The sequence below is a fragment of the Fukomys damarensis genome, unplaced genomic scaffold, assembly GCF_012274545.1.
Source record: "Fukomys damarensis isolate Sample0158 unplaced genomic scaffold, DMR_v1.0_HiC HiC_scaffold_4, whole genome shotgun sequence".
NCBI classification, from domain to species: Eukaryota; Metazoa; Chordata; class Mammalia; order Rodentia; family Bathyergidae; genus Fukomys; species Fukomys damarensis.
In genome coordinates, this window is record NW_022900916.1 from 54,270,496 (window position 1) to 54,279,094 (window position 8,599).

An 8,599-nucleotide genomic window follows, 5' to 3' on the forward strand; every position below is an offset into this window, starting at 1 on the left:
ATTAATGCTTGATTGTAGGAAGTAATTTCTTCTGTGACCCACTGATCTTTTCAAGCAGCTAATTTTTAATTTCCATGTGTTCGAAAATTGTACTGTGGTTGCACTACCAATGCATAAGCACATTTGGCCCTTTGTGTCTGTAGATTCTATATTTGTGAATCCAGTCAACTTCTGATCAAAAATATTTGGAAGGATGGGCTGGTGATTTAGCTCAGTGGCTCTGCACCTGCCGTGTAAGCACAAGTACCTGAGTTCGATCCTTGGTACTCACCCCCCCCCCCAAAGAATAAATCAGATAAAAAAAAACCACGACCTGGGATATCTGTCATTTCATAAAAAGAAATGGAAAGGAGATAATGTCTGTGTTGAATATGTGAAAAGTTTTTGTCATTATTTCCTAAATAGTACAATACAAAATAACATCTAATATACATTATTTACATTGTGGTAGGTACTATAAGTAATCTACAGATGATTTAATGCATAGAGGAGGACATGCATGATTATGTGCAAATGATTCACCACTTTATATAAGATACTTGAGAATTCATGGATTTTTAGAATTCTTAGGGAGTGCTGTATCTTGAGGGACAATTGCTTTCTGACTTTTCCAAATCTTTTTTAGTACTTAATTATCTGACTTTTTGCATTTAGCTATCCCAGTGGCTGTGAAGTGGGGCTTCATTTATGGTTTTGATTTGTATCTCCCTGTCGACTAAGCATCTTTTCATAGGCCTATTGGCCATTTCCATATTTTCCTTGTAGAAATGCCTCTTCAGATCTTTACTCGTTTTAAATTGGGTTTTTTAAATTATTAAGTTATAAGAATTCTTTATATATTTTATGTACTTTTTTTTTTTTGGTACCAGGGATTGAACTCTGGTCCTTGTGCTCATGAGGCAGACAGCAGAACCACTAAGCTAAACCCCCAGCGCTATCTTTATATATTTTAAATACAAGCCCATTACCAGATGTATGATTCACAAATATTTTCTCCCATTGTATGAGTTGGCATTTCAATTTCTTGATGATGTCATTGGAAGTACAAAAGGACTGTAAATTTGATGGAATCCAAAAGGATTGTAAATTTGTCTATTTTCCTCTTTCATTGATCATGATATCGGTGTCAGAAAATCAAAAGTCAGAAAAATGCACTCTATGTTTTATCCAGTTTTATAGTTTTATATCCTACATTTAGGTTTTTGGTTTATTTTGTGCTTGCTCCAAAGTAAAAGTATTTTAATTGTTTCCTTTTCATTCTGCTGATGAAGGAGGAATTCCCAAAATACTATGAGATGGCTAAATACATGATACTGTTTGTTCTCTCATTGAGTTTATTGGTACATTTTAGGTATATAGTACATTTCCATTCATCATTGGGATCTTGATCCTTTACATGACAGGTCTTGGTTCTCATTTTTTCCCCTTGTCCCTGCCCTCCCTTCACCCCTTCTACCCTCCTCATTTACAAACACTTTATTTCCATTTTCTCATATTTTTTTCTTTTCCCCTAATTGCCTTTCCCCTACCCTAAATACACGATGCTTCACACCACATGGGTGAAATAAAATAGAAATTTGTTAATAATTCATGTGTAGAAACCTAGAGGAGGACATAGCATGTCACACAGGGCCACATATGGTAGCACTTGGTAAGAGAACAAGCATGGGTGTGTCATCTTTTCATAATGACAAAAACGGGGGGAACCACTGATTCCTGTGACAGTATTTGATTGGTTTATTTGAATTTCATGGACTAACATTGGGTTGAGGACTTGTGGGGATACAGCTGGCCCAGTGGATGGGGGAACTAGCTAGGTGGGAAGTTTTATTTGCTGTGAGAGAGAGCATACATTAGCTAGAGCAAGAGATCCCAAGGGTAGGACTTTGGGATCTGGTTAGGTTTAAAGTTGTCAGGGCAGCACACAAATTGTAAGACCTCATAATGCAAAGGGTACAGCCATGTGGCTATCTAGTTATCCCAGCAGCATTTATTAAGACTCCCCCAACACACTGAATTGTTTTAGAACCATTGTGGAAAAATCAGTTAGCCTTATTTTTATTCCACTGATCTATATGGCTTTGTTCCAGTACCAGACTGTGTTGACTTCCATGGCTTTGTAATTATTTGGAGATTGGGATGTGTTATTTTTCTACTTTGTTCTTCATTTTTAGGATTTTTTAAATTATCCCATAATTTTTTAGGGGATGTTGGAATCATAAGTGTAAAATGTAAAAAACACAATTATAGATTAACAAAAGTTTGTTTTTATTTTATAAATGTTTGTGGAGTGCAGAAGTTTTAAAAAGGAGGCATACAAAATAATGGAGGAGAATCCTTTTATAAAACAAAATAGCCCTGGGTGATAGTGAAATAGTAGAAATTCAAACTATGTAACCCTCATATCCTTTTATATTGAATTCAGTTTCACAGGTGAGATAGTAATTAATTCTAATCACTGAATATTTCTAGATGCAGGTAGGATTTCTTGTACCTTGTAATGACTTGCATCAGACCATGATATATGAACAGACGTGACAGTAGTCACTACTAGATAAAAGTTGTAAGAACCAGCACACTTTTTACCATTTTTGCTTCTTCGTATCTTGGGATTTGATAAAAATGGACTTTCTGTAACCAGGATTTCTGAGTTGGGATGGTATAGGCGAGAGACACCCCTTCTCTCCACTCAAGTTTACTCAGAGTATACATTTTGCTGGATAGAGAAATAGGCCTCTGTGGTATAAGACACTGCATATTCAACTATTACCAAATTGGTTACCAAAGCATAATCAAATATATCATAGAAAATTGATATCCAAAGTAGGGTTGTCACAACATACAAATCTAAACTGTGGCATTGGTTTAAGAATTTGAAGATACCTTGGGAAAAATGCTTGTTGGGATTGGAAGAATAACGCTCTATGTATGGTGGTAAAACTCTTGGGAAAAATCTTGCACACAATGATTTTGAAAGAGAATCATGAATCACATAGATTTGTAACTCTTATGGAAGAAGTTTTAAGCAAAGTGTTAGAAATGTAAGACAGGTCCTATTGATTTCAGTTGACAAAGGTATTAAAGATAGAGATAATCTCAGGGAAGATTGGTCTGCTTACAGGCAAGGATTAAAGGAAATAGAGTAAGTCTAGAAATTCAGAAACTTGCAGTATTGGACAAGGTGACTGTTTCACAATGGCAAAAAATAGATACAAAATGAAAAAAACCATTACAATTCAGCCATATGATAAATATCAAACCAAGTGTTTGTTCATTGTAGCCATTGCTAAAACTTATGAATGCCTTAAAGGAAAGTTCAGTAAATCCTTTAAATTGAACAACATGACTCAGCAAAAAGAGATTAAAGTATCCTCTAGTTTTGATAGGCTTATAGAATACATGAGTATATTGTACAAGGGTGTGGCATGGTGTCAAGAAAAAGGACCAAAGAAACAAATACATAGATCAAAATGTGTCTAGAAATGAAATATGCTTATGGCTGTTGCCATATGGGAATAACTGCAATCTAGTACATAACAATTATAATATTTGTACGAATGAGGTAGGTACTGATAAACCATTGGCCTGAAGTTAAAAATCATTTATACCATTGGAGTCTTAAACTAATGCCATCTATGCTCAGAAGAAAGCAACTCAGATTCTAAGGAAGGTATGCATCCTGGATGCTAACTTTATGTATGCCTGAAGAAACTATGGGAAAGGAAGGATACCCCAGTGGGTGGAGCCAGGGATTGTGAAGTGTGTTATTTTTAGGAAGTAAAATCAAAGTCTAATTAACAATTTTTAAAACCTCATATACAAGATCTTTGCAATCTGCTCTGAAGATCTCTTAACTTTTAGGGACCAGAGTCTTCTACAATGTTCCTCCCATTTTTCACTTTCTGAATGCATTTATGTGAGTAATCCTGCCTTACTTCATTGCTATTGATTGGTTTTGTGGGACTCAATTTGACTTTTACTTTCTAGACCCCTAGATATCATCCAGAGAACTTTTGGACTTTCTTTGTGGTAAGGTAGTATGTTTGCTTGTGAAAGAAAAATAAGCAGAATATTTGGGGATGTGTAGGGCATATTTTGGTAGTCATTATTGCTGTTAACAAACAATTATTGCTGTATTAACTAAATATCTTTTAGTTCACTTTTTTTTGGTACGAGGGATTGAACTCATCACTTCTTTTGATATGTGATGGGATCATGATAGGATCACAGTTATTTTTTATTTTCTAGTATTGGAGATAGAACTCAGAACCTTGCACATGCCAGGCAGGCACGGTGCCACTGAGCTACATCCCTAGTCCTACATATTTTCTTGTAACTTTGATAATAGATGGTACTACATGTTTTGCTTTAGTTAATAAATTATGAATAGTAATATGTCATTTCTGGGTAAAATCTCAAGAAATAATGTGTAACTCAATACTCTCCTTTCTTCTTGGCTCAGAAGTTAAGATGACCCTTTGTTCTGCCTGGGGCTCTGTGAGACCATACCCTCAGATGACAAGCAATAAAATGCAGTGACAGAATGCTACTACTGCAGGACAACCTACCCTTACTGACAAAATAAGTTTTGATTTAGCAGCTTTTGGAAATTTTCTTTTGGAAATTCTGAATATATTAATAAGTTGGTCTCATCATTACTGCAAGTGTATCTGACATTTAAAAAACATAGCAGATAATTTAGGCACAGTCAAAATAGCACTGAATTGAACCTTTGGGATGTAGCTTCTAAGATGTTATCTTTACCTCTTCAGCCAATGAAGCTTTCCTGCTTCCAACGAGTTTGGCATAAGTGAAGTGTTCTGAAATTTAAGACTTTACCTGACAATTGGAAATAATTTGCCTCCTAAATTTAGAAGGAAGTGATTTAGTAACATTTGGAGCTAATTTTCCTGAAGTAGATTCAATGAGACTAAGGATAAGTTATCATCATTTGAACTGAAAAGAACAAAAGAGAAGCCCATGTAACAGCTACTCTGTTTTTATTATCTTAACATTTAACAGGATTTAAATTCAAATGTATATGATCATGTAAGTAATTTACACTACTAAATTCTTTAGCATTTATTGAACTAATATTTATATTCGATTCTTTGTAGAGAAGATTTCATGATGCTTACTATGTAAATTAGTCCAAAGCAATTTGTTTGTTACTGTCAGCTACAAACAGAGATGACAAATTCAAGCTGATTTGGGAAATTATTTAATCAGTGAGAGACAAAATATGTGCAAACAAAAATAAAATGTCATATTATACAAACCAATTTCAGACTGAAATAATATAAATTCTCTATACAACTTGACTTTCCTATAAATATTAACCATGCAAGACAAAGCCACATATTTACATTTATGTCACACTGTGGTATCAATTTTCAATAATATATTTAATATAATAACATATTAAAATAATAAATATTTATTAAAATGAGTTTATATATATTTATATATTTTATATTTATATATATCAAAATGAGTTCCAGAAAGTGAGCCTCCATACACCAGAATGAAACCCAGATGAAAAATCCACAAGTTTATATTTTCTTTCAATTAAGCTTAATGCACATTTACATTTTATATATGGATTTGTGTATTACATACCCCAAAATAAAAGCTAACATTTATACGCTCATCACCACTTTTGCTGGGCCTGTGCTTTCTTTATTTTTTGTATTTATAATTATCTTATAAAGTAAAGGGGCTGGGGATTGAGCTCAGTGGTTCTTCCATCTGCCTCGCAAGCACAAGGACTTGAGTTCTATCCCTGATACCAAGAAAGAGAGAGAGAGAGAGAGAGAGAGAGAGAGAGAGAGAATGAGAGAAAATAGGCACTATCATTTTCATTTCAGTTTTAGAATAAAGAAACAGAGACTTAGAAAGGTTAAACACTTGTCCAAGATTATCATGCTGATAACTGGTGGAGTTTGAAGGAACTCCTATCTTTTCAACCATAGAAATGTGGTAGCACATTCCTGTAAATCCCAGCATTTGGGAGGCTGAGGCAGGAGGATGGCCTCAAGTTCAATTCCAGCCTGGATTACGTAGTGAAATCCTATCTCAAAAAACCAAACCAAACCAAACCTAACCAAACCCCACAAAAACCAACCAAACAAAAAACACCAAAAAGATTCATACTTTCATGTTGAATACTCCTTTGTCTCTGATAATATTCTCCCATTAATTTAAACTACATTCCAGAGAAATGAGTTATGGCTTAGTGTTACTCAATTAAAATAAACTTTTCAATGTTTCTTTGACTTCATATGGACAATTTTGATCACCATCCAAGTATCTTGTAGTATTCCCTCTTAATGAGTTTGTGTGGTGATTCTCAGCATTAGGTGAGAGTTTTACATTTTGGCCAAGGATTCCTATTGCATCAAGCTGTAGGTGACTTCAGTTTGTCTCATAACTGGTAATGTTAACTTAGGTCACTTCATAATGAAGGTATCTATCAAGCATCTCTTTTGTAAAGGTACTCTTTTTTTCTCCTTTGTAATAAGAGAATCATTCAGTGGGGAGGTGTTTTGAGAGTGTGTAACTATCCTATGGCAATCAACTTTTATGTATTAGTTTTAGCATCCATGGATATTTCTTGGTTGACTATTACTACTATGGCCCATCACCTATCTGTATTATTCATCACTGTACTTACTACAGAGAAAAATGCCTTCTCTCTCATTACTTTAAAATTCATAGCAGGATGAAATTATGAGTTTTATCTTGTTCAGTAGGCCAACTTTTCTAGTATTATTAAATTTGATGCCCACATTTCCTTGGATTTGTCAGCGGGGCATTTTCAGACTGACGGTTGTATCCTTGTGACAAAGTCCTGATCTTTGGACATTTCACTTCCTTGTGGAACACTGTCATGCACTCTTTCTTCCCTGGTCTTGGAATCAGCCATTTCTCTTGGGTCACTTAAATAAAAGATGGTATTTGGCATTTGAAGACCATGTTCTGAGTTCGATGTATGCTTGCTGCTAGTGACATTCTGCTCTCATTTATTCTTTTTTTCAATTAATTTTATCGATATATTTTTGGATATACATAACGATAACATTAATCGTAGGGAATTTGTACCTGTACATGATATCTTGATTCTTTTTTTTCCCATTACCCTTTCTTCCCTTCCCATCTCTTCTTTGTGGACAGAGCTGGAGTTATAGATATCAAAATACATGCTTTATATACAATTTCATTTTTGTATCTATATATACTGAAAGCATGAGTTAAAAGCTGTGCTGTAGGATTCCAGACCAATACTATGGGGATCTTTCTACTTCTCTCTCTTTCTGTATTTGTAACCCTTTCCCACAGAGAGAAACTTGGCTGACATCACCCTTAACATATTTGGATACTAGATAAATCCTCTCTGAATGGAGTAAGTGTTCTGGTTCTGTTATCAGTCCCCTTCCTCCTCAGGGCTGAGCTCTTTTCTCTCTCCACTTGCTTATCTTGTTTGACACACCCTTTCTCAGTGCCCCTTGTGCTGATGTCCCCGGCTTCCTTCACAAACTCTGACACTATGCACAGGTTTGTCACCACACCGACCTTGCATGATTGATTATTTTGCTGGGCTTTTGTACTAAATTATTTAGGAAGACAGGAAGAATATGGAGTTGCAATATTAATGAAATAGTTGGTTCCCAAGTTGAGAGTAAATCATGAATTTGTGTGATGACGGAGGATAGGGGAGAGGAAAACTGAAAAGCACGAATGGTCAAGATATTATTGAGGTAATCAGAAGAGAAATTAGACTGGTAGCTGTGGAAGTGGTGAGAATTAGTCAGATTTTAAGTGCAGTTTGAAGATAAAGGAGATGGAATTGCTTTTTCTCTGCCGCTGCTGAGTTGAGCGAAGGCAGAGGCTCGGTGTGTTCAAGATATGGCTTCACTTGTAACCCGCTGCCATGGCCAAGAAAGGCATTACTCTTGGAGGTGCAATGGACATCAACACTGCTTTACAAGAGGTGTTGAAGACCACCCTCATCCATGACGGCCTAGCACATGGAATTCGCGAAGCTGCAAAAGCCTTAGACAAGCGCCAAGCCCATCTTTGTGTGAGTGCATCCAACTGTGACGAGTCTATGTACATAAAACTAGTGGAGGCCCTTTGCGCTGAGCACCAAATCAACCTAATTAAGGTTGATGGCAACAAGAGCCTAGGGTAGGCTTCTGTAAAACTGACTGTGAGGGAAAACCCCGGAAAGTGGTTGGTTGCAGTTGTGTGGTGGTTAAGGACTATGGCGAAGACTCTGAGGCCAAGGATGTCATCAAAGGATAATTCAAATGCAGGAAATGAATGAATAAAACTTTTGGCTCTCACACACACATGCATACAAAATGGAATTTTGTGATGTGTTATGTTAGATGTAAAACATAAAAACCAAGGAGCCAATGATAGCTTCGCAGTTTTGTCAACTAGTACGATTTCATTGTAATAGGACAGCCTGGGGGAAGAGTACGTTTGAATGGAAATATTGAGTTTTATATTAACCATGTTAACTCTGAGAATCTACTGGAAATCACGGGCATATTTAATGGGAAGTTATATATATGTGCCTGGAGTTTGGGGGAGA

The 8,599-nt window shown here is 35.7% G+C and overlaps 1 pseudogene; it reads left to right on the forward strand.

Moving 5' to 3' along the window:
* The first annotated feature begins 7,930 nt into the window (after positions 1-7,930).
* Positions 7,931-8,322, forward strand: LOC104852754 (annotated as a pseudogene).
* Positions 8,323-8,599: the final 277 nt, after the last annotated feature.